Raw genomic sequence first — 24838 nt, forward strand, 5'->3', positions numbered from 1 at the left:
GCCTGCGCAGGGGAAACGTCTCGACATTCCAAACTGTACCCCTGGGATACTACTTGTAGGATCCAGGGGTCCTGTACGGTCTCAGCGTCATGCTGAGAGCTTGTCAGAAGCGGTGGAACGCTTCTGTTCCTGGGAATGGGCTGCCTGCTGCAGTCTTCTTCCCTTTCCTCTATCCCTGGGCAGATATGACTCTTATAGGGACGAAAGGACTGAAGCTGAAAAGACGGTGTCTTTTTCTGCAGAGATGTGACTTAGGGTAAAAACGGTGGATTTTCCAGCAGTTGCCGTGGCCACCAGGTCCGATGGACCGACCCCAAATAACTCCTCTTCCTTTATACGGCAATACACCTTTGTGCCGTTTGGAATCTGCATCACCTGACCACTGTCGTGTCCATAAACATCTTCTGGCAGATATGGACATCGCACTTACTCTTGATGCCAGAGTGCAAATATCCCTCTGTGCATCTCGCATATATAGAAATACATCCTTTAAATGCTCTATATTTTTAGTCAGGGAATCCGACCAAGCCACCCCAGCTCTGCACATCCAGGCTGAGGCGATCGCTGGTCGCAGTATAACACCAGTATGTGTGTATATACTTTTTATGATATTTTTCCAGCCTCCTGTCAGCTGGCTCCTTGAGGACGGCCCTATCTATAGACGGTACCGCCACTTGTTCTGATAAGCGTGTGAGCGCCTTATCCACCCTAAGGGGTGTTTCCCAACGCGCCCTAACTTCTGGCGGGAAAGGGTATACCGCCCATATTTTCTATCGGGGGGAACCCACGCATCATCACACACTTCATTTAATTTATCTGATTCAGGAAAAACTACGGTAGTTTTTTCACATCCCACATAATACCCTCTTTTGTGGTACTTGTAGTATCAGAAATATGTAACACCTCCTTCATTGCCCTTAACGTGTGGCCCTAATAAGGAATACGTTTGTTTATTCACCGTCGACACTGGATTCAGTGTCCCTGTCTGTGTCTGTGTCGACCGACTAAAGTAAACGGGCGTTTTAAAACCCCTGACGGTGTTTTTGAGACGTCTGGACCGGTACTAATTGTTTGTCGGCCGTCTCATGTCGTCAACCGACCTTGGCGCGTGTTGACATTATCACGTAATTCCCTAAATAAGCCATCCATTCCGGTGTCGACTCCCTAGAGAGTGACATCACCATTACAGGCAATTGCTCCGCCTCCTCACCAACATCGTCCTCATACATGTCGACACACACGTACCGACACACAGCACACACACAGGGAATGCTCTGATAGAGGACAGGACCCACTAGCCCTTTGGAGAGACAGAGGGAGAGTTTGCCAGCACACACCAAAAACGCTATAATTATATAGGGACAACCTTATATAAGTGTTTTCCCTTATAGCATCTTTTTTATATATTTCTAACGCCAAATTAGTGCCCCCCCTCTCTGTTTTAACCCTGTTTCTGTAGTGCAGTGCAGGGGAGAGCCTGGGAGCCTTCCCTCCAGCCTTTCTGTGAGGGAAAATGGCGCTGTGTGCTGAGGAGATAGGCCCGCCCCTTTTTCGGCGGCCTCGTCTCCCGCTCTTAACGGATTCTGGCAGGGGTTAAATATCTCCATATAGCCCCCGGAGGCTATATGTGAGGTATTTTTAGCCAAAAAAGGTTTTCATTTGCCTCCCAGGGCGCCCCCCCTCCCAGCGCCCTGCACCCTCAGTGACTGCCGTGTGAAGTGTGCTGAGAGGAAAATGGCGCACAGCTGCAGTGCTGTGCGCTACCTTAAGAAGACTGAGGAGTCTTCTGCCGCCGATTCTGGACCTCTTCTCGTTTCAGCATCTGCAAGGGGGCCGGCGGCGAGGCTCCGGTGACCATCCAGGCTGTACCTGTGATCGTCCCTCTGGAGCTAATGTCCAGTAGCCAAGAAGCCAATCCATCCTGCACGCAGGTGAGTTCACTTCTTCTCCCCTAAGTCCCTCGTTGCAGTGATCCTGTTGCCAGCAGGACTCACTGTAAAATAAAAAACCTAAGCTAAACTTTTCTAAGCAGCTCTTTAGGAGAGCCACCTAGATTGCACCCTTCTCGGCCGGGCACAAAAATCTAACTGAGGCTTGGAGGAGGGTCATAGGGGGAGGAGCCAGTGCACACCACCTGATCCTAAAGCTTTACTTTTTGTGCCCTGTCTCCTGCGGAGCCGCTATTCCCCATGGTCCTTTCAGGAACCCCAGCATCCACTAGGACGATAGAGAAATATATATATATATATATATATATACAGCAGAGTACAGAGCAGCTTTCAGAAGCCGCCGGGTTGCTATGGCAGCATCTGACGTGCGTCGCGCTGATGCGCGATGACGTCATCATTCCACGCCAACGCTCGAGGGACGGACTCCCGCGCCGGAGCGAGCGGCCATCCACCTGTGGGTCACTTGTGAATGTGGGGGATATAAGGTGAGATTTCTTTGTTTGTTTCATGTTTGTTCCTGACGAAAATCCTCATAGGGTTGAAACGTTGACTACGCTCAAACCGGTGGTTGTGATTCTTTGACAAGTGTCCGTGCCGCATCTTTGCCTGTGCATATTCTATTTTATGAGGGCACCAGAACCGGTTTAACATTAGGTGGAGTGCCGGGTTTACTGCATTGTGTGTGTATATATATATATATATATATATATATATACACACACACACACACCTATTATAATAACCAACACTCCACATACATAATTTATGCGAGATTAACATTAGAGATGAGCGGTTCGAACAGCGTGGGCTCAAGTCCACATGAGCTGAGGCTTGGGTTTTCCCACCAGACTCGGATATCCCACGTTGAGGACAAACGTCATCCTCTTGGCGTCAGATTCTCACTGGACGTGGATTCTATATAGGGAGCCGCAGCCGCTTCTGAAAGCTGCTCTATACTCTGCTGTAGTGGCTGTAATGAGACTTCAGCCTCATAAATGGCTGTGCTGTGACTGTGTATATGAGGCACGCTGCTGAAAGCTGCTCTGTACTCTGCTGTAGTGGCTGCAATGAAACTCCGGCCTCACAAGTGGCTGTGCTGTGACTGTGTATAGGGGGCACACTGCTGTATGTTGCACATTACTCTAAGCTAATAATACACTCTTGCGTTGTCTGGACCACGCCCACAAAACACTGCAGGGCCGTCTCCCCAATGGCCACTGCTGTCAATCACCTTGCGGCCGTATCCTGGAAGGATGCAGCCACATAGTGAATGGTCACCCACGCGCACTATGCCCAGTGCGCATGCGCAGACATAACCTCTAAATGAGGCCCCTATATCCTCACTGTACACACACATAACATATTAAGTTACAACATATTTTAAACAACAAACACCCCACGGATATATTTATATGCAATTTCAAAAGGTCTGTCCCGTTTCCTAACCGCGCATGCAGTGAAAGCCTGGGCACATGCCTCAACGGCTCCAACAGCGAGGGAGACGGGATAGACCCTAGCTAGCTTGTGTAGAGTTGAGAGACCCTGCGCATGACTGAAGTATGAGAGTGCAAGAGGGGGTCAGGATGGAGCAGTATGGAGGAAGCAGAATAGCAAAGAGCAAAGGGTGGAATATACATACTAGTAGTATAAGTGTGTGTGTGTGTGTATATATATATATATATATATAGACAAAAACAATAGCGGCACTCCAGTGGACTTTTCAATCAATTAAATGTATTGGCAAATAAACATTGATACCAACGTTTCGAGGCCTTTACAGCCTCTTTGTCAAGTGCAGATAGGAAACACATACCAACTTACCCTTAAGTAGGCAGGAGAAGAGAAAAGACTCCCTCCGTGAGATGCGTTGCAGTCCCGGCCGAGTGCAGTGCTTCCGGCGCTAGGGATCGACGTCATTGCGACAGCTGCAACCAGTTGCCATGGCTACCGGCCCGCGCTCCCTGACGCGACTCCAGTCATCCCTGCACCCAGAGAACACAAGTCCACAGTGAAAAGAGTGTCCAGTAATGAACTCAAATACCCAAATCCAAAACCACAAAACAGTGACACTGTGCCTGCAGTTCGTCCTGGTACCCATAAACATACAGCACACAATAACCTCTATGTACTCAGAGAGCCTGTCCCCAAAGCTCAGGACTGTTATGTTTCATTACCTAAGTCCGATGAAACCTTCACCAGGTAATCCCAGCCACCAATGATGGCAGGCTAATACTTTTAAACAACTAAGGGGCTCAATCCTGTAACATACATACTTGTGGGCAATACCAGTCACATCCCCCCGGGACATAGCCAGCTGAAAATATAGGTTACTAACAATCATAATTGAAATACATACAGTCCCTAGGCTGACGCCGACTTATAGTCCTTCTTAGCGTCCTTCGTCAAGACGAACATATCAACGTAATCCCCCCTGCAGATTTTCCTACGGCAGCTGTCCCTCAGTCCCCGCATCACGGCAGTGTAATCGCAGTGGACTACACCAGGCAAATCGCGGCGCTTCTTGGCCCTGCGAGCGTCCTCGCTAAGCCGCTTCCGTCTCTTCCGTCTCTCCTGCTGACCCGCCGCCCGCTTGGCGTATTTCATTGCGCGCTTTTTCGCCCTAGTCGTGCTACTGACTTCGGACGCCGGCGACGACAGAGAAGAGGAAGAGCTGCGAGAACTAGAGCGCGTGCTGGAGCCCGACCCCGACTGCTCCACCTCACCTGATGCCGTCGACTGCTCAAACCTGGAATCCTCCGGTGTGGCAAACGCGACATCCTCATCCTCGCTCGCCACCATCTCCACTTCTCCGCGATCACCTGAAGAAGAAGACGGAGCAAAGGACCCAGAAAACAATCGCGGCGCATACCTAGCACCCCGGGGCGCAGGCGTCCCCGCTTCGCGCCCCTGCTCGTCCCGCACGGAACGATGACCCAGCTGCGCCGCGGCCGCCCCCAGCTCCCGGCAGGCGCGAGCAACTCGTTGCGCCACCGACACCGCCCACGTACCGGACCCGCCTGCTACTGCATGCGCGCCAGAACGCCTTGCCACCCCCGGGGATGCGGCAGCGGCCAGCGGGCCCAATGCCGCCACCACCGTTGACAGGGCCGACGCCAGTGTTCCGGAGGGGTCCTGACCACCCCAAAACTCGTTGCCGTACCCCGTGGGTTCCCCCGCCGGTGTCGGCGCGCGCCTTCCTGCCCGACGCCCGACAGGCGCCAACAGGGGGCCCGACGTCCAGAGCCCAGACTGGCCCGGTGGGGAACCGGCAGCGCCCCTGACCACCAGCGGCCCGGTCCCCCACCAGTCACTGCTCTCCCCTTGTGACTGCCCTATGGTGCCAGCGCTGCCCCCTCTTTCAAACTCCCCGCGCGCACCCTCCCCCCGCAGGCCGGAGCTCCCTCCGCCCGCTGGGAGGGCGCCGCGGCGTGACTCCCCGCTGCCCTGTGCAGCACTGCTGTCTCTGCCCCTCACACTGTCTCTCCCCCGCTCCCTGCCGGACTCCGGCTGCAAGGGAGTGAGCTGGGGAGACAGGGAGACCAGCGGTCGGATTGGAGCGGAGTATTTCATCGACAAGTGTTTGCCGATGGGATGTTCCGTTTCATGCTCGTTTTTCGAACGGTTTAGCACATTCCTACATTGGTGCGTGGAGTCTTCGTCAGGGGGTCACGGAGTCGCCCATTACCTCGATGACTTCCGGTGTGTGGGTCCGGCAAATTCACCACGGTGCGGCGACTTGCTGTTCAGCATCCGAGCTCTGTTTTTTCACTTCGGCGTTCCCGTGGCCGCGGATAAAACAGAGGGGCCGGTCTCCTGTTTGTCATTTTTGGGGATAGAAATCGACACGGTGGCGGGATCGTGTCGACTGCCTCCAGACAAGGTTGCGAAGCTCCGCGAGGCTATCGGCCGGTTCGTAAGGTCGCGCAAAGTCACACTGCGGCAGGCGCAGTCCTTGCTGGGCATTTTGAACTTTGATTGTCGGGTAATCCCGATGGGCAGGGTTTTCTGCCGGAAGCTGGAAAGGGCGACTGCGGGGTGTGCCAGACCACATCATTTCGTACGCTTGTCCTCCGAGATTAAGAGGGATTTGGCCGTATGGGCCTCGTTCCTGGAGGACTTCAACGGGGTGTGTATATGGCAGGCTCCAACAGTCGACAGCGCTGGGCTGCAGCAGTTTACCGACGCAGCGGGTTCCTCTGGGTTCGGTTGCTATCTGGAGGGATCTTGGTGCGCGGCCTCGTGGCCGGCGGAATGGCATCGCGAGGGTTTAACTAAGGACCTTTTGCTGCTGGAGCTTTTCCCCATTATGGTGGCGCTGGAGGTTTGGGGCGATCGTCTGGCGCATCGCAGCATCTTGTTTAGATGTGACAATCTGGGCGTGGTGCATGCGATAAATAACCAAAGGGCGAAGTCGCTGGTAGTCCTGAGGGTGCTGGGGCAGTTGCTGTTGACATGCTTGCATAGGAATGTGTGGTTCCGCGCGCAGCATGTGCCTGGGCTGGAGAACGAAATTGCCGACGCGTTGTCACGAGGTCAGTGGGAGAGGTTTTGTTTGTTGGCACCCGAGGCCGATGAGCAAGGTTTTCAATGTCCCGGTTATGTCTGGCAGGTGATCGGGCCGGACTGGAGGGTCTAGCGATGCGGTCAGTCGCTCCGAACACGCTCAAGGCTTACGGACAAGCTTGGAGCGAGTGGGAGGAGTTTGTCCGAGGACGAAGTCAACAAGGTAAGAGCGGGCATCGGATGATGCTTTCTTTTATTTGGCAGCTGTTTGTTACGGGTAGGTCCAGAGCGGTGGTATCCCGGTACTTGGCTGGTATTTCGTTCTTTAACAAAATCAAGGGTGTCCCTGACGTGACAAAGTGCGGGATTCTGCTTAAGGCAATGAAGGGATGGGCGCGCGTGGCGCCAACGCCGCCTGATAGGAGGCGGCCCATTGATGCGGCCTTGCTTCCGGCTGTCATCATGGCGGTTGGCAGTATCGCGTCGTCCATTTTTGAGTCGCTGCTGTTCAGTTTGGCGTTCTCAATGGCTTATCACGGTGCCTTTCGGGTTTCGGAGCTGGTGGCGCCTTCTAAGCGAGCAGATTCGCGCATGCTTCTCGAGGACGTGGTGGTGGGTGAGAGGTCCTTGCTGTGCAGATTGCGTCGCTCTAAGACGGACCAAGTAGGTAGAGGTCGATGGGTCACCTTGGTTCCGGCGCTGGAGGAGAGCATTTGCCCAGTGAGGTTGGCAGTTCAGTATGCGGCAGTACGGCCCGATGGTCGGGGGTCGTGGTTGCTTCATTATGACGGTTTGCCAGTGACTAAATATCAGTTTCGTTGGATGCTGGGTCGCTGTCTGGCGAGCTTGGGCCTTCCACCTGCTGCTTTCGGGACGCATTCCTTCCGCATCGGGGCTGCGACGTCGGGTTTTCCGTGGCTGAAATCCAGGCGGTGGGGCGATGGAAGTCGTCAAGTTACAGACGATATATTCGCCCCGTTGCATGAGATGTTTGCTTGAATGTAGTTTTGGTTATTTGTAGTTGTATAAGTCCTGTGGTAAAGTTCAGTACGTCCTTGTGTGTTGTATCGGTTTTGTCTCCCCTGTTTATCCTACTCAGGGATCAGCTACTCGCCGCTGCTGGCAGCGGGGGTCTGGAGTTCTTTTGCGATTTTTTGCCTGACTTGACGGACTGAATTCTAATCTACAATTCGGCTGATCAGTTCTAATCAAAGTCCCTCAGCAGGTCTTTACGCTTTCACCTCCAGCTGAGTTTCTTACATGTTTTTTCCCATTTTATACCCCCCCCCCCGTTTAGTTTCTTATTTTAATTTGATTTTCCCATTGTGTGTTTATGTTCTGCTTCAAATTGGCCGAAAGCGTGTGCAGATCGGCTAGGCCGTGACTTCTGCAATAAACAAAAACCCATTTTTCTTTTGGCAGATCCTTCAGGTTAATGCGTTTAATAAACACTGCTTTAGATACTTAGTAACCAATTTTTACCCCCTTTCCTTCTCTTCAGGTTGGGTAGAAGATGAATTGGCTATCTGGGTGGTTGGCCACTCTTATGTGTACTGGGCAGCCAGGTTTTTGGCCTCGGAGGGGGCACAGATGTTTCCTAGGGCTCATGGCGTTCGTTGGCTTGGTTGGCGGGGGATGTTGTGGAAAGATCTGAAGAGTAGATTAGTCAGTCAGGCCAGCGAGCATGGAGTCCCTAGGGTACTGGTTGTCCATTTAGGTGGCAACGACCTGGGTAAGAGGACATCTTTGGAGCTGCGGTGGGCCATGATGAAGGATCTGGCCAGTGTGGCCGCGGCATGGACCAATTGCGTCTTGGTGTTCTTGATGATGGTGCCAAGGTTGAGTTGGCGAGGTGTGGCGGACGGTCGCCTGATTGATGAGGCCAGGCAAAAGGTGAATGGGGCGGTGGCGAAGTGGGTGTTGTCCCACGGAGGCAAAGTGGTTCGCCACCCTAGGATTCGGTTTCGAGACAGTCACCTTTTTTCGGCCTAATGGTGTGCATCTGTCCAATGAGGGGATGATGCTTTTCCTGGAGGATTTGTTTCTAGTATTGCAGGAGTTAGGTTGAGGTTATGGTGGCGGTGCGAAGACTCTGGGGAGGAGTCTTTCGCTGTTGGCGGAAAAGAACGGCAGGTTGTAGTTTGTCTTGTTAGTTGTAGTGATTTACAGTTTGGTGTGGTTTAGGTGTACTCACCTCCATTGACTTTTAAGGCCGCTCGACCACCCGTCCGGGGGCAGCGGCATCACCCATCAGGGTGGGTAGTCACCGTGGGGGTTGAGTTGGGCACCTATTACCGATTTTATAGTTTGTATTTAAATTAGGATAGTTTTGAATTTGAAGTTTTAAGGTTAGCGTCAGTTCAATAGAGCCGTTCTTTTTTCTGCCACCATATGCTGGCTGAATCGGCATGTTAACTAAATTTTCAATTCACAGGTTTGCTAATGGTTAGGGTACAATAAATAGCTAACAATTTTCTGCCAAATTCAAGTCTCCGTGTCATTATTTCTTGGTATTAAAGGTAATGAATGCTTTACTTTTGAATGAAGGGGTCCACAGATTATCATTAGGAGGTTTATTCATATTACATCCCACAGTAGTATTACTTTACCTTATAAACATTACTACTCACAGTAGAGCCCCTTACTCACATTACATCACACTGAATTGCTCCTTATTCACATTAGACCACACCCTATTGCCCTTTATTCACATTAGATGACACAGGGGTGCCCTTTCTATACGCAATGCCACATAGTAGAGCACCTTATACACATAATGCCAAACAGTAATGCCCCTTACACATATGAGACACATTATTAATGTCCTTATAAGCATAATGCGCCTTACACATTATGTCAACCTTTATTAATACCCTTTTACACGTAATGTCCCTTACACATATGGCGCACATTATTAATGCCCTTATACACATAATGACACACATAGTGCCCCCTACACATTTGCTGCACATTATTAGTGCCCCTATACACATAATGACACACATACAGTAGTACCCTGTTACACATATGCTGCACATTATTAATGCCCTTATACACATAATGACACACATAGTGCCCCTTACACATATGGTGCACATTATAAATGCATTTTTACATGACACACATAATGCTCCTTACACATATTCCGAACACTACTGCACAACTAACCTACTCACATGCACAGTGCACACAACACTCACACTACCACTAACACTGTGACTTCTGCCTCTGCTTGAATACAGATGTGTCCTCATAAATCTTGCCTCAATGCTATTGTCGGGCACATTTTTTAAAATAAAAATGCATCTTATTTGCATTGCTATGTGGCTAGGATGCACAATCAGTTTCTGCTGATTAAATTGATATGCAGCATGCCTATATACTGTGTGAGACTGTGGCTGTATCTGCATATGAAATGCTACACACAGAATATAGGCATGCCACATATCATTTTAATCAGCAGAAGCTGCTGATGCCCCTAGGCATATCAAATGCCCTAGGCAATTGCCTAGTTTGCCTATGCCTATGGCCGGCTTTGGCCGCAGAATACACATAAGTACAGCACAGGTGTCTTGGAAACTCCCTGGTTGTTATTGATGTGTGCAGGATCATTTACAACCTGGTCCCTCCCAGGGCTGCAGCTTTTCATACAGCAATTGTTTCCATTTCTTCGTGCCTCTCTCTGTGTGAGTCTGTGTCCCTGCCCCCTGACAGCAACACACACTCTTTCCCTCCCATCCCTCTCTCCTCTGTCCCCCTCTATCTCTCTCCCCTCCCCCCTCTATCTCCCTCCTTCTCCCCCCCCACTCCCCCTCTATCTCCCTCTCTCTCTCTCCCCTACCACCTCTATCCCCCCCACTCCCTCTCTATCTCCCCTCCCCGTCTATCTCTCTATCTCCCCTCCTCCATCTATCTCCCCCTCCCTCCTTCTATCTGTCTCTTTCCCCTCTTTCTCTCTCTCTCTCTCTCTCTCTCTCTCTCACACACACACACACACACACACACACACGCACACACACGCACACACACGGATAGGCAGCAAAAGAGGCAGAAGAGTTTTCTATGCACTGAGAAGGTGAAAGGTTGTCGTAGTGGACAGAATGGAGCTAAATCAAATCACTTTTAACAATTTGACCTTTTAATTAAATAATGAAGATTAAAAAACTACCTGCCAGACAGCGAGCTATGGGGGGTACTTAGTAGCAGACGCTACTGAGATGTGATCGCACCTCCCGGTTGTCCCCACAGTGTGCACGAGCCGGACCAACACTGCACGTGTGCTGCAGCATGTGATTTTTGTTCATTAGCAGTTTTGCAATCTTAGCAAAACTGCTAATGTAGCTGAATGAGGGGGGTAATTCAGAGTGGACCGCGGCAGCGATCGCAGTCTGAATCCCTATGTGGAGTGTGCTCGAGGGGGCAGAGATGGTCGCAGCGCGGGAGGGGGCGTGCCAATGGCGTTAGAATGCCGTTGGCGGGGCATGGTCCGGACTGTTGGGGGGCGGGCTACGGCGGCTGTGTGATGTCACATGCAGCCGCTGGGACGTGGCAGGTAGTGGGAGCTGCCCTGGCAAGGAGATACTCACCAGGTTCAAAACCATGAACATCGTGCGATGCTTTAGTACCTGTGGGGGGGTGGGGCCTGACATGCGGGGCGGACTGTCAGAGAAACTGATCGTAAATGTGCTAAATTATCCGGGCAGCAATATAGACTGGACTGTGCGGCATTTCAAATGTGGAGCTGGCCGCCTGCCAATCAGGGCTCGTGGACCAGCAGCCAATTTGAGCACCGATTAGTTTGCGAGTCGGCGCTATATTTAAAATGAACACCATCCTGCTCCTGGCTCTTCCACCGCTCTGCCCAGCTGTCCCCATCCCGCCAATACACTACTGCCTGGTTCCTGATTACAGCCGCTAGTGCCCTGCGTTCATGCTGCTGGGACCAAGCCTGGAAGCTGCACTTTCCTGTATCTCCCCTGTGAATGGACTGCTTTAATCTTTCAGAGTGGCTTCTGTTGCCCTCCTACTGCAGCCTCCACGATGAGGTACTCTCATAAGAAGTCTTAAGCCCATAGTGAGTACCAGTACTGTACCACCACTGACAATGTTATTTTTTAATGTGGCTTTTTCAGTGTTTTTTTATTTTTTATTTATAATGTGGGTCTGGCTTTATAGTTGGTGTGTGTCACGATCCTAGGCACGGCGATTCCCCAGATACGCCAATCTGCGAATCCCTGCCACGTGACACCTTTACTGGATACCTGAGCGCGTGTGTTAGCCAAAGTACAAACGTTTAGGGTATGACCCAAGGCAAACTTATGGCTTTTGCCTGCACCTAGAATTATTAATATTTTGGTAACGCCTCTTTCAGAGAGTTGGGTTGGATACACAACAGAAGCCAGATCTAAAATTAGATTATTTAATTCAAGTAAAACACTTCAAAGCTTATGTTACAGAAAAAAGAAAGTTACAAGAATATAATGATAAAAAGTCAAAGTCACAACAGAAAGACAACTTCAAGAAAATAAAAATAGGAAGATAAACCCACCGATACTTGCACGTATGCACAGTAGAACGATGAGGTGAAGTGAAGCCACTTTGGATATATCGGAACATTACAGAGCCAGAATGTTCTCCTGACTCGCTTCTTTGATAATGGACAACTTACACTCTGTGGGTATCCTATTTAAAAAACATGCTGCCCCTTCAAACCCCTCCCTCTGGAGTGTTACTATTAACCCTTCCATAAGCCAGAGAAGGTATTGAGTGTTAGCTCATACTGGTGACAATACTAAATTCCCTTGTCGTATAAACAACCCTTTATGAAGTCTAAGAACACTGTACGCTGTTTACTTAAGAAGTACCGTAATGGTACGCTAGTTGCGTAACGATCGCTCAGCCGAAGGCGAGACGCTCGAGCGTCACGTTCGCTCACGGCCCAGTGATCACAGGACACGTTATTGGCTATGACTAGAGTAATGATTCGCTATGGCGTAGCGGACGCTCGAGACCACGAGGAGATCACCAGCGGCGCAGACGCTCACAACGCTATACCTTTATGTCTAAACCTTATACCAATGAAATACACAGAATACCTTAATGTGAATACAGGGTGTAAGTGCAACCTTGTGTAACCTGACTAACTACAAAGCTGCTTGAGCGTCACCGACGCTCAAGTGAACACTTAACACTATAGGAAATACACAGATACTGGTTTAGGGTCCAAAGCCTATTAACTGTATTATATCTAATATACTTTTAAAAGGGGATAACAGTACAAATGATACACTACAATATAACAGAGACTTCCTAACCAAAATACAATACTATCTAATACAATACAATACTAGTCTAGAGGAGATACGAGAGAAAGAGAAGGGAAAGAGAGAGAGAGACGGAGAGAGATGAGAGAAATTGGCTCACAGAAAGACAATGATTACGGAGAGAAACTTACGCACAGGGTAAACGATCGCATGCGCCTGGACATCCAGCACCCGATTTTCAGCAATGAGAACCGTTGAAGAGTGAGAGCTGGATGTGGTCGGCCTGCCTATTTATGCCCCACACACAATGCAATCTCATAGTCCCTACAATCCCATTGTCCATTGGATGAAGGAATTCGACCCTGTATCACAACAAAAGGTCATAGGTTGATTCATACAGGTGGGCTGTGACGATTTCCAACAGCTCAGGTGGGTGGGAAACTAGGTTTCCCGCCGCATACCTGAGTATGAGTAAATAATAGAAATGGACATAAACTTCTTATGTCCATAACTATTCGCACGAGCGATTAATACGCTCCAAACCAACACCGGAATATTGCTAATTAAATACTCTTCCGATGGGTACCAAACACTGCTGTATGATTCCTGTTAGACCCTTCGTACAATACAAAGAGGGATTACTTTAAACAGGGACCTTCTATTTTAACCAAACTTTCAGAAACTATCAAAGGGATCATGATCTATAAACTACATTAATTGTGAAAATATGTAATGAATGAGTCGCACGCTACGACTACATAAACTCTACCGTAAATACGCATACCGCGCCTGCGAGTGCACGCTATTGCGGGTATGCGCCTTCACGGGAGAGCGTACGCATGCGCAACACGGACCAGTGTGCGGTGCAAATATGGCAACGTGCATGGGGATATTTTTCTGACTTTGACAGTCCACCCTTTGGCAGTCAATAATAACTGCCACCTTCTAAAACATTTCAAAAGGAGAAAAATATATGTCAGGGGTTAATTCATTTCCATGGTTGGGTGAGGGAGGAGAGAGGAGTAGGTGTGAAGAGGGTATGACCTAGTGTGATAGCAGAAGCATGTGTGTATGAGTCCATGTTGGAGGGTCATGTATCATCGTGCCGTACGTGTTGTAAATCAAGCTTCGAGGTATTGCGAAGTATACATTTGAATTCCTTCTTATCCTGTGGTACAGGTCTGTGGATGGGCTGTCAAACTTTACCGAGCTCTTTTCGGATTTTGAACAAAATGGGGAGCACATTTTAGTTGATGGTACATGAATGGGGGAGGTATGTGGTTGCTGATATCTGTGCCTGTATTCCCTATCGTCTATGTGTGTCATTACCTGAGGGTTGTAGAGATGAAGATAAAGAACACTTATGGAAAATGCAATGATATTCTATGTCAGGGAAATGTACATCTGTCGTCGAAGTTGTGTTCGGTATCTGTTGAGAGTCGTCTTCTTTGCGCTGTATTGCTCCTTGGGCATGAGCAAATAGCTTTGTCAGAGCCATCGGATTTACAAAAAAATGTTGGGCTAGCGTGAGTTTAAAAGTACTAGGGAAACTGGGGATCCATGGCAAAGTTCATCAAATGTCCATTTCTCAAGTGGTCAAAACTTCATCTTTGGTGCTTGTCTGTTGTCTGTATAGCGTCTCGTCAACTTCCTCGTCCAAGGGGGTCTTTGTATCTTGGAGAAAAGCAGAAAAACAGGTGAAAGAAACGGACCGTATAATCGCATTTTCATCACATTCTGGTTTCTATTATTGGGTCATAAATCAAATCCAGGTTAATTACAGTTTCCTCACTCCTCACGCTCATCACTTTTGTACTTTGTTTGCACCTCATTAAAGCCTGCCCGCATCTAAATATCAATCCAATAAATATAACAACACCTAAGATACATAGTAGAAACTTTCCAACATCCATTATGACTCCTTGAGCCCAGTCTCCTAAACCGGAGAACCAATTTCGCGGGTTCAACCATGACACCCAACCAGTCAGCTCATTACCTACAGCAGCAAGGGTGAGATTGTGTTTTCGACGAAATTCCCACTTTAATTGCAGAATATCGTCCATCTTTTGGTCTATGACCTCTACCGGATCCTCGGTGCTATTCGTGATATACGTGCAACACTTTATGCCGTACTGTGTTGCCAATGTAACACAATATCCGCCTGTTACTGCTGTAAGATAATTAAGAACCATCCTATGCTGAACTAGTTCCGTTTTGTAAGCTTGAAGTTCTCTTCCAGTGTATCTAAACGTGTCATCATACATTTCAGTGATATTATCTAACAAATTGGCGAGTGCGGAAATGTATCTATAATTCATCACTCCTCGAGCGGTGCGAGTGAAATCTAACGCTACCAGGACCTGAATCCCGGTGGATTCATGGATAAGATCAGAGGCCGGATGCTCTAACCTTTCTGACAGTTGTCTTTTAACTCGGTGCTCGTAATGAGTGTGAGTATAAGGAGCTTGGGCACCACGGTGTATGTCCTTCATTTTGTCATGTGTAACAGTCATCACTTCAGGCAATACTTTTCCAATATAACACAATCCTTCAGAGTTTGGGGCAAGCCATTTGTACGCCTTTCTCCCGCATATGAAATATGCATCATCGGGGAGAACATAAGGGACGGAGAAGGACATGACCATGTTACAAACCTTCCAGGTGAAATCTCCTGACCCTAATTCTTCCATCTGCTTAATGCACGTATCAGTTTGTACGATATGTGCACAGTATCCTGGTGATACCTCTCCAACTCTAGTAATCCTATTTCCTAAGGTATATCGATACCGGAAAGATTTTCCTCTACTGGCTATGTGGCGTACGAGCTCTGTATCTGTAGGCATTCTATCTGCTCTGTGTGAAAAGGTCATGGTAAGGTTGCTCCATGACACTTCCCAATTTCCCGGCTTACGGGGGTTGGAGATATTAAAACATAAGAGGGACCTATCCACATGGTATTGGTGGAGCTTCAAACTAGGAGGGCTGGAGATGTTAAATCTCCGGTCCACCGGTCTCCCACCACTTAGCTCAAGTACCTCCCCTAACGTTAAAGGAAATGGTACTAGCCCTGATTTGCTATGACCCTGAGGTACTTGAGAGCATACCCAACAATCTGTTTTGTTTAACACATTACCCACTAAAGAGTGATAGTCACTCAATGGATGCCGGTCCATATGGATATTAAAACTGGATTGGCATTTCTTTATGCATCCATCTTCAACCAGATTATCACAGAGCCTACAGATACAATTTTCTTCAGCTAACAATCCATCACAATTTCTTCTATCGGATCGTTTTCTGATACTCGCCTTTGCTTGTTGGTTTGGTCGATCTTGGAAAACTACGCCTCCATCATCATAATCGGAACCCATTCCAGATCCTCTCTCGACCTCTATGGTACTCTCGCCGGAACAGACTGCTCTGGTCAACATCACGGTTAACATCAAAATCCGGATCACAGTCTCTTGGGGCAAGTCCATCTTTGAGGAGGAAATAGAGAAGAATGAGAAGGGGGAAAAAAAGAAATTTCAAGGAAGAGGGGATGGGAAGTGGAGAAAAACAATAAAAGGGAGAGGGGAGTCGACAACTGCTTTCGGTCTTCAAGGCTCAGGTGCCGCCTCAGTCCTCCTGGAACAGACACTCCAGTGATACAACCTCTACCGTCTGTTCCTTATCACGGGACTTCTCTGGATCAGCAATCTTTTTGCAGTGGGATGAATGGACCCAAGTCTCTCTCTCAGCCACCTTCAATGCTGTGGTGCTAGTCAATAAGACCTGGTATGGTCCTTCCCATCTATCAATAAGACAACCTGAGCGTAGAAAATTTCGTATCATTACATAATCCCCAGGTTCAATGTCATGACAATTACTATCTGGTAAATCAGGAATCACCAACTTCAGATTATCATTTTGATTCCTCAACTGCTTACTCATGTTAATCAAGTACTTTACAGTTACTTCATTGTTACATTTCAAATCATCCTGAGGGTTAATCATGACATGCGGTTGTCGACCAAACAAGATTTCAAAAGGAGACAGATTAAGAGGGGACCTGGGAGTGGTTCTGATGCTATACAAAACAATGGGTAAAGCTTCTGGCCACGTCAATCCTGTCTCTGCCATTACTTTACTCAATTTATTTTTAATAGTGCTGTTCACTCTTTCGACCTTCGCGCTCGCCTGTGGACGGTACGGAGTGTGCAGCTTGCTATCAATTCCCATCAACTTACACATTCCTTGAAAGACATCACCTGTAAAATGGGTACCCCTATCACTTTCAATGATTCTAGGGATACCATATCTACATACAAATTCCTGCACAATTTTCTTAGCTGTAAACATAGCGGTATTTGTAGCTGCTGGGAAAGCTTCGACCCAATTCGAGAAAACATCTATACAAACAAGTACATATTTCAAATTTCGACATGGGGGTAATTGAATGAAGTCGATTTGTATTACCTGGAAAGGGCCGCCGGCAGGTGGGATATGGGATGGTTCTGTAGGTATTGCCTTTCCAATATTCTTTCTCAGACAGGTAAGGCATGACATTGCTCTTTTACTCGCATGAGAGGAGAATCCTGGGGCGCACCAGTATGCTCTTACCAATTTGCACATCCCCTCCTTGCCTAGATGAGTCAGCCCGTGAGCTGCTTCAGCCAGACATGGAAGGTATGCCCTGGGGGCCACTGGTTTACCATGTCCATCCGTCCAGAGCCCTGAGGACTCCTGGCCATATCCCTTTGCCTTCCAGACAGCTCTTTCCTGTGTGGAACACAAATTCTGCATCTCACACAACTTTTGTGTGTTGATGGTATTAAATACCATCAGTTGTGTGGTGTCTGTCTGTATGGGGGTAGCAGCTGCAAGCTTTGCGGCTTCGTCTGCTCGGCTGTTACCAAGGGATACTGGGTCTTGGCTATATGTATGTGCTTTACATTTGATAACAGCCACTCTGTCGGGTTCCTGTATCGCTGTTAGAAGCCTTTTTATATATGCTGCATGCGCTATCGGTGTACCAGCTGCCGTCATGAAATTTCTGAGGCGCCATAGGGCTCCGAAATCATGTACTACCCCGAAGGCGTATCTAGAGTCGGTGTAGATATTGGCTGACTTACCCTTAGCCAATTCACATGCTCTGGTTAGGGCGACCAGTTCAGCAACCTGGGCTGAGTGAGGTGGGCCTAGCGGTTCCGCTTCTATGGTGTCTTGGTCATCTACGACTGCGTATCCAGTACACAAGTCTCCCGAGTCTGACTGTCTATGACAACTACCGTCAGTGTAGAACGTGAGTTCTGCATCTTCCAGTGGATTGTCACTGATGTCAGGCCTTGCGGTGAAATTTTGGGTCAAATATTCCATACAATCATGTGTATCTTCCTTTGCATTAAATCCTCCTTCCCCATCACTCTCACCTTCCACCCTTTGTGCCTGACCAGGCACACCTGGGAGAAAAGTTGCAGGATTTAATGCGCTGCATCTCCTTATGGTGATGTTTACTGGGGCCATTAATGCCAATTCCCATCTTGTAAACCTTGCAGATGAGACGTGTCTGGTTTGGGCAGAATTCAATAAGGCAGATACCGCATGTGGTGTATGGATTGTGAGGTTGTGGCCTAGCACGACATCTTCGCTTTTTGTCACTAGCAATGCTATCGCCGCAACGCTACGCAAGCATGTGGGGAGGGATCGCGCTACCGTGTCTAGCTGGGCGCTGTAGTATGCGACTGGCCTGCTGGCGTCACCGTGTTTTTGGGTTAGTACACCTGCTGCGCACCCAGCACTTTCTGTTCCGTATAGTTCAAAGGGTTTCCCATAGTCTGGCATACCTAGTGCTGGTGCCTGCGTTAGGCACTGTTTGAGTCTCTCAAATGCTGTTTCGGATTCGTCTGTATGCGAAATCCGATCAGGTTTGTTTGAAGAGACCATTTCCTGCAAAGGTAACGCCAATATGGAAAACCCTGGGATCCAATTACGGCAATACCCACACATTCCTAAAAACGTCCTGATCTGTTGCTGGGTTTGTGGCAGTGTCATGTCTCTAATGGCTTGGATTCTATCAGCGGTCAGGTGTCTCAGTCCTTGTGTTAGACAGTGTCCCAAATATTTTACCTTAGTTTGGCATAATTGTAACTTGTCTTTGGACACCTTGTGTCCGGTGTCTGAAAGATGAAACAGGAGCTGTTTCGTATCCTTCAGAGATGCTTCCAGTGAATCTGAACACAGTAATAAATCGTCCACATACTGTATCAATACTGATCCACTGTCTGGTTGGAAAGACTGTAAACAATCATGCAAAGCCTGAGAAAATATACTTGGACTATCTATGAAACCTTGGGGTAACCGAGTCCACGTGTATTGGACTCCTCTGTATGTGAATGCAAACAAATATTGGCTGTCAGGGTGCAGAGGTACCGAGAAGAAAGCGGAGCAGAGGTCAATAACAGTGAAAAATTTGGCAGTGGGAGGAATTTGCATTAGGATGACAGCTGGATTAGGCACTACGGGGAACTGACTTTCAACTATTTTGTTAATCCCCCTTAGATCCTGCACTAGCCTGTAACCCCTCCCCCCACTCTTTTTAACAGGGAAGATGGGACTATTTGCTGTGCTGGACGTTCTTACTAGAATGCCCTTGTCACGATCCGGGTATCTGGACGCCATTACTTACCCTTCAGATGCCTCCTAAGGCGGGCTCAGCGTTCCAGGACCGGATTCCGCTGTTCCTGAGTTTCCACATACAGAGTGGTCTTTTCATCAGCCGCGGCCTCCGCTGTGCCCGCGTGGTTAAATGTGCATCTATCAGCCTGGCGTCTCCTGTCTCCGGTGGCCGGCGCCGCCATTACTGTTTCCCAGACCACATGGATTACAAACCAAACTTCCCTCCAAGTGTCTGCATGGGCGCAGCCATCTTGGATTCTGTCATCTGATCATTTCCACCAATCTGCTGTCTGTGTTGTTGATTTGCATAATTGCCTAGCCAACCCCTTCCTTGCTGCAGGTATAAGTAAGCTGTACCTGAGCAAGGAAGACGTCAGTGCTTTGGTTGTCAAACCTAGTTCCTGTTTGTCTCTCTTCTATGATTGTCTTCCAGGTTCCAGCTCCTGTCTCAAGACTTCCACCATAGAGACCCGCACCAGCATTCCACCTGCGGTGTAGCCTGACTCTCCAATCCATTGTGGATTCATCTGTTTCCAGCTACAACACTACCTGCTTCCAGCCTCAGCTTCCAGCAGAGTACAGCTTCCCTTAAAGGGCCGGTGTCCTTTCTACACTTTACCACTCTCCACCGGAATTATTATTTCTCCGCTCTCAAGTTCTACATTTCAGTTCACATTTTCATCGCTCCCAAAGTTCATTTATTATTTAACTGGTTCCAGCCAGTATCCACTCCGTGCTAACAACAGTCTGGTTCCAGCCAGTATCCACAGCAGCTGTTTTACCTTCAGCAACCCAGCTCTTCCTGGAACACCAGCTGGTACAATCCTGGGTTATCTCCATTGCTACAGCCGGGCCTGGTAAGGACTTTCCATCTAGAAGATCATAAGAACTATCTCACACTACCAGTGCCCTGTGGCTCCTGCCATGCTGTAGTACTCAGGAACTGTATTTATTCTTTGCTGACTTTTACGTTTTCTTTTATTGCTGCTGTGATGCGGAGTTGTCATAATAAACATCATTGACTTTTATCTAAGTTGTCGTGGTCACGCCTTCGGGCAGTTATTATTCATGTTACTTACATGTCCAGGGGTCTGATACAACCTCCCAGGTTCCGGTACATCTCAGCCCCTACAACTGAGGCTGCCTCCCGTCAGCTCAGGCCCTCAGTTGTGACAGTAAGCACTGACCTAATGAATCCAGCCGGAGACCAGGATCAAGCGGCCAGGCCGATGCAAGAACTGGCAGCCCGACTAGAACATCAGGAGGCTGCACAGGGCCACATCATCCGCTGTCTCCAGGATCTCTCTACTCGGCTGGATGGGATTCAGACAACTCTCCGTGGATCAGGCGCGTCTGGTGCGTCAACCACAGTGACTCCAGCTATAACCCCACCCACCTTACCCATTTCTGCTCCACGTCTTCATCTTCCAACGCCAGCAAAATTTGACGGATCTCCAAGATTCTGCAGGGGATTTCTCAACCAGTGTGAGATTCAGTTTGAGCTACAACCTGGCAATTTTCCCAGTGACCGTACAAAAATTGCCTACATTATTTCTCTTCTCAGTGGCTCAGCCCTTGATTGGGCATCACCGTTATGGGAGAGGTCCGACACCCTGCTATCTTCTTACACTGCATTTGTGTCAACATTCAGGCGCATCTTCGACGAGCCAGGCCGGGTAACTTCAGCTTCGTCTGAGATTCTCCGTTTACGCCAGGAATCACGTACTGTAGGACAATATCTTATACAGTTCCAGATCCTGGCATCCGAACTGGCATGGAACGACGAGGCCCTGTATGCTGCATTCTGGCATGGTTTATCCGAGCGTATTAAAGATGAGTTAGCTACCAGAGACTTACCCTCCAAGTTAGATGAGCTAATCTCACTTTGTACGAAAGTTGACTTACGTTTCAGAGAGAGAGCAACTGAGCGTGGAAGATCATCTGCTCCAAAATCTTCTGCTCCTCCTCCTCGCCAACTGTCACCATCTAAAGATGAGCCCATGCAAATTGGCCGTTCCCGTTTAACTCCTGCTGAGCGCCGAAGACGTCTCTCCGAGTTTCTCTGTCTGTATTGTGCAGCTCCGTCTCACACCATTAATGCCTGTCCCAAACGTCCGGGAAACTCCAAATCCTAGCTCGCCAAGGAGAGGGCCGGCTAGGAGTAATGATCTCCTCTCCATCTCCTCAAGATTGTAACCTCCCAGTCTCGCTTCAAGTTGCTCAACGTTATCAGAACGTCATTGCCCTCCTGGATTCCGGAGCAGCTGGGAACTTTATTACTGAAGCCTATGTTAAACGGTGGTCCCTACCCACCGAGAGACTTCCTTCGTCCTTTTCCTTAACTGCTGTGGATGGCAGTAAAATTTTTGATACAGTTATTTCTCTAAGGACTCTACCAGTTCGTCTGAGAGTGGGAGTTCTTCATTCCGAACTTATTTCATTTTTAGTGATTCCAAGAGCCACACATCCTGTGGTCCTGGGCCTTCCATGGCTCCGTCTTCACAATCCTACAATTGATTGGACGACTACGCAAATCCTGGCATGGGGTTCCTCCTGTACTAAGACATGTTTGTTTAAAGTGTTGCCTGTCTGTTCTTCCTCCCCCAGGTCGTCTGATGTTCCACCTCCTCCATATCAAGATTTCACGGATGTGTTCAGTAAAGCTTCTGCTGATATCCTTCCTCCTCATAGAGAATGGGACTGCCCGATTGATCTCGTTCCAGGGAAGGTTCCACCTCGAGGCCGAACTTATCCGTTGTCTCTCCCCGAGACACATTCTATGGAGGAATACATTAAAGAGAACCTAGCAAAGGGGTTCATTCGACCTTCTTCTTCTCCAGCCGGCGCAGGCTTCTTTTTTGTAAAGAAGAAAGATGGTGGTCTGCGGCCGTGCATCGACTACAGAGGTTTGAACGACATTACCATCAAGAACCGCTATCCTTTACCCCTGATTACTGAGCTCTTTGACAGAGTTAGCGGAGCTACCATCTTTACAAAGCTGGACCTGAGAGGTGCATACAATCTCATCCGGATCCGTGAGGGTGACGAGTGGAAGACCGCATTTAACACCCGTGACGGACATTATGAGTACCTCGTCATGCCCTTCGGATTGAGCAATGCTCCAGCTGTCTTCCAGCATTTCGTCAATGAGATCTTCAGAGACATTCTATACCGTCATGTCGTGGTCTATCTAGATGATATCCTCATTTTTGCCAACGATTTAGAGGAACATCGTTTCTGGGTAAAGGAGGTTCTGTCCCGTCTCCGTGTCAATCATCTCTACTGCAAATTAGAGAAATGCGTCTTTGAAGTCAAGTCCATTCCGTTTCTAGGGTACATTGTGTCCGGTTCCGGACTAGAGATGGATCCTGAGAAACTACAAGCAATCCAGAATTGGCCGGTACCCTTAACCCTCAAAGGGGTCCAGAGGTTCTTAGGGTTCGCCAATTATTACCGAAAGTTTATACGAGACTTTTCCACCATTGTGGCGCCTATTACTGCTTTCACCAAGAAGGGTGCTAACCCGTCCAAGTGGTCTGAAGAAGCCATGCAAGCTTTTCATCTCTTAAAACAGAGGTTCATCTCTGCACCTGTCCTGAAACAGCCTGACATCGACTCTCCTTTCATCTTAGAGGTGGATGCCTCCTCCGTTGGAGTAGGAGCGGTGTTATCTCAGAGGGCTAAAGATGGTCATTTACATCCTTGCAGTTTCTTCTCACGGAAGTTCTCCCCAGCGGAGCGCAACTATGCCATTGGCGACCAGGAGTTGCTAGCCATCAAGCTCGCTCTAGAGGAGTGGAGATATCTGTTGGAGGGAGCTTCTCATTCAATCACCATCCTTACAGACCACAAGAACCTTCTATATCTAAAAGGCGCACAATGTCTCAACCCTCGTCAGGCCAGATGGGCACTTTTCTTTTCCAGGTTCGACTTTAAACTCCAGTTCTGTCCGGGCTCTCAGAATCGCAAGGCCGATGCCCTTTCCCGCTCATGGGAGCAAGAAAATGAGTCAGAGTCTTCAGACAAGCATCCTATTATAAATCCGTTGGCATTCTCCACGGTAGGGATGGACTCTACGCCCCCATCAGGGAAAAGTTTTGTGAAGCCGACACTAAGGAAGAAGCTCATGCATTGGGCCCATGCTTCCCGTTTTGCCGGACATACAGGTATCCAAAAAACCCTGGAGTTTATCTCTAGGTCCTATTGGTGGCCAACTCTGAAAAAGGACGTTTTGGAGTTTATTGCATCTTGCCCAAAGTGTGCTCAACATAAAGTATCCCGCCAGTCGCCTGCGGGGCAACTGGTTCCACTATCTGTTCCCCGTCGACCATGGACCCATTTGTCGATGGATTTTATTACAGATTTGCCCATGTGCAACAAGTTCAATACCATCTGGGTGGTAGTTGACCGGTTCACCAAGATGGCACACTTCATTCCTCTCACCGGTCTTCCGTCAGCTTCCAAGTTGGCTCAAGTATTCATACAAGAGATCTTCCGACTCCACGGTCTTCCAGAAGAAATTATCTCAGATCGAGGAGTTCAATTCACAGCCAAATTCTGGCGAAGTTTATGTCAAGTCCTCCAAGTCAAGTTAAAGTTTTCCACGGCTTACCATCCTCAGACCAATGGTCAAACTGAGAGGGTGAATCAGGACTTGGAGGCCTTCCTCCGCATCTATGTGTCCTCCTCTCAAGATGACTGGGTTCAATTACTTCCCTGGGCCGAGTTCTGTCATAACAACCAGTATCATTCTTCATCTTCCTCAACACCATTCTTCCCCAACTTTGGATTCCACCCTAAAGTCCCTGAGTTCCAACCGCTTCCAGCAACTTCTGTTCCCGCAGTGGATATCACCTTGCATCAGTTTGCCAATATCTGGAAGAGCGTACGATCAGCTCTGCTCAAGGCATCGTTCAGGTACAAGAAGTTTGCGGATAAGAAGCGTCGAGCAGTTCCTGCTCTCAAGGTCGGTGATCGGGTATGGTTATCCACGAAGAATTTGAGGTTAAGAGTTCCCAGTATGAAGTTTGCACCTCGCTACATCGGTCCTTTTAAAATTGATCAAGTCATCAATCCTGTTGCTTACAGACTCCAGTTACCTCCCTTCTTAAAAATACCCAGGACATTCCATGTTTCCCTGTTGAAACCGCTAATCTTGAATCGGTTTCATTCCTCACTTCCACCAACTCCGAAAGTCCAAACTCAACGAGGCGTTGAGTATGAAGTGGCCAAGATCCTGGACTCACGTCACCGTTACGGTCAACTTCAGTATCTCATTGACTGGAAGGGCTATGGTCCTGAAGAACGCTCTTGGACCAATGCCTCTGACGTCCATGCTCCTGCCTTGGTCCGAAATTTCCACGTTAAATTTCCTTTAAAGCCTAAGAAGTGTCCTGGGGCCACTCCTAAAGGGGGGGGTGCTGTCACGATCCGGGTATCTGGACGCCATTACTTACCCTTCAGATG

The 24838-nt window shown here is 48.6% G+C and overlaps 1 long non-coding RNA gene across 1 annotated transcript in view; it reads right to left on the minus strand.

Moving 5' to 3' along the window:
- LOC134927322 (uncharacterized) overlaps positions 1-24838 on the minus strand; it is a 133413-nt gene that overhangs the window by 89192 nt on the left and 19383 nt on the right. Inside the window, exon 2 of the long non-coding RNA XR_010177611.1 lies at positions 3771-3931. This is a non-coding gene — a long non-coding RNA (uncharacterized LOC134927322). The remainder of the gene's footprint in view (positions 1-3770; positions 3932-24838) is intronic.

The sequence above is a fragment of the Pseudophryne corroboree genome, chromosome 5, assembly GCF_028390025.1.
Source record: "Pseudophryne corroboree isolate aPseCor3 chromosome 5, aPseCor3.hap2, whole genome shotgun sequence".
NCBI lineage: Eukaryota > Metazoa > Chordata > Amphibia > Anura > Myobatrachidae > Pseudophryne > Pseudophryne corroboree.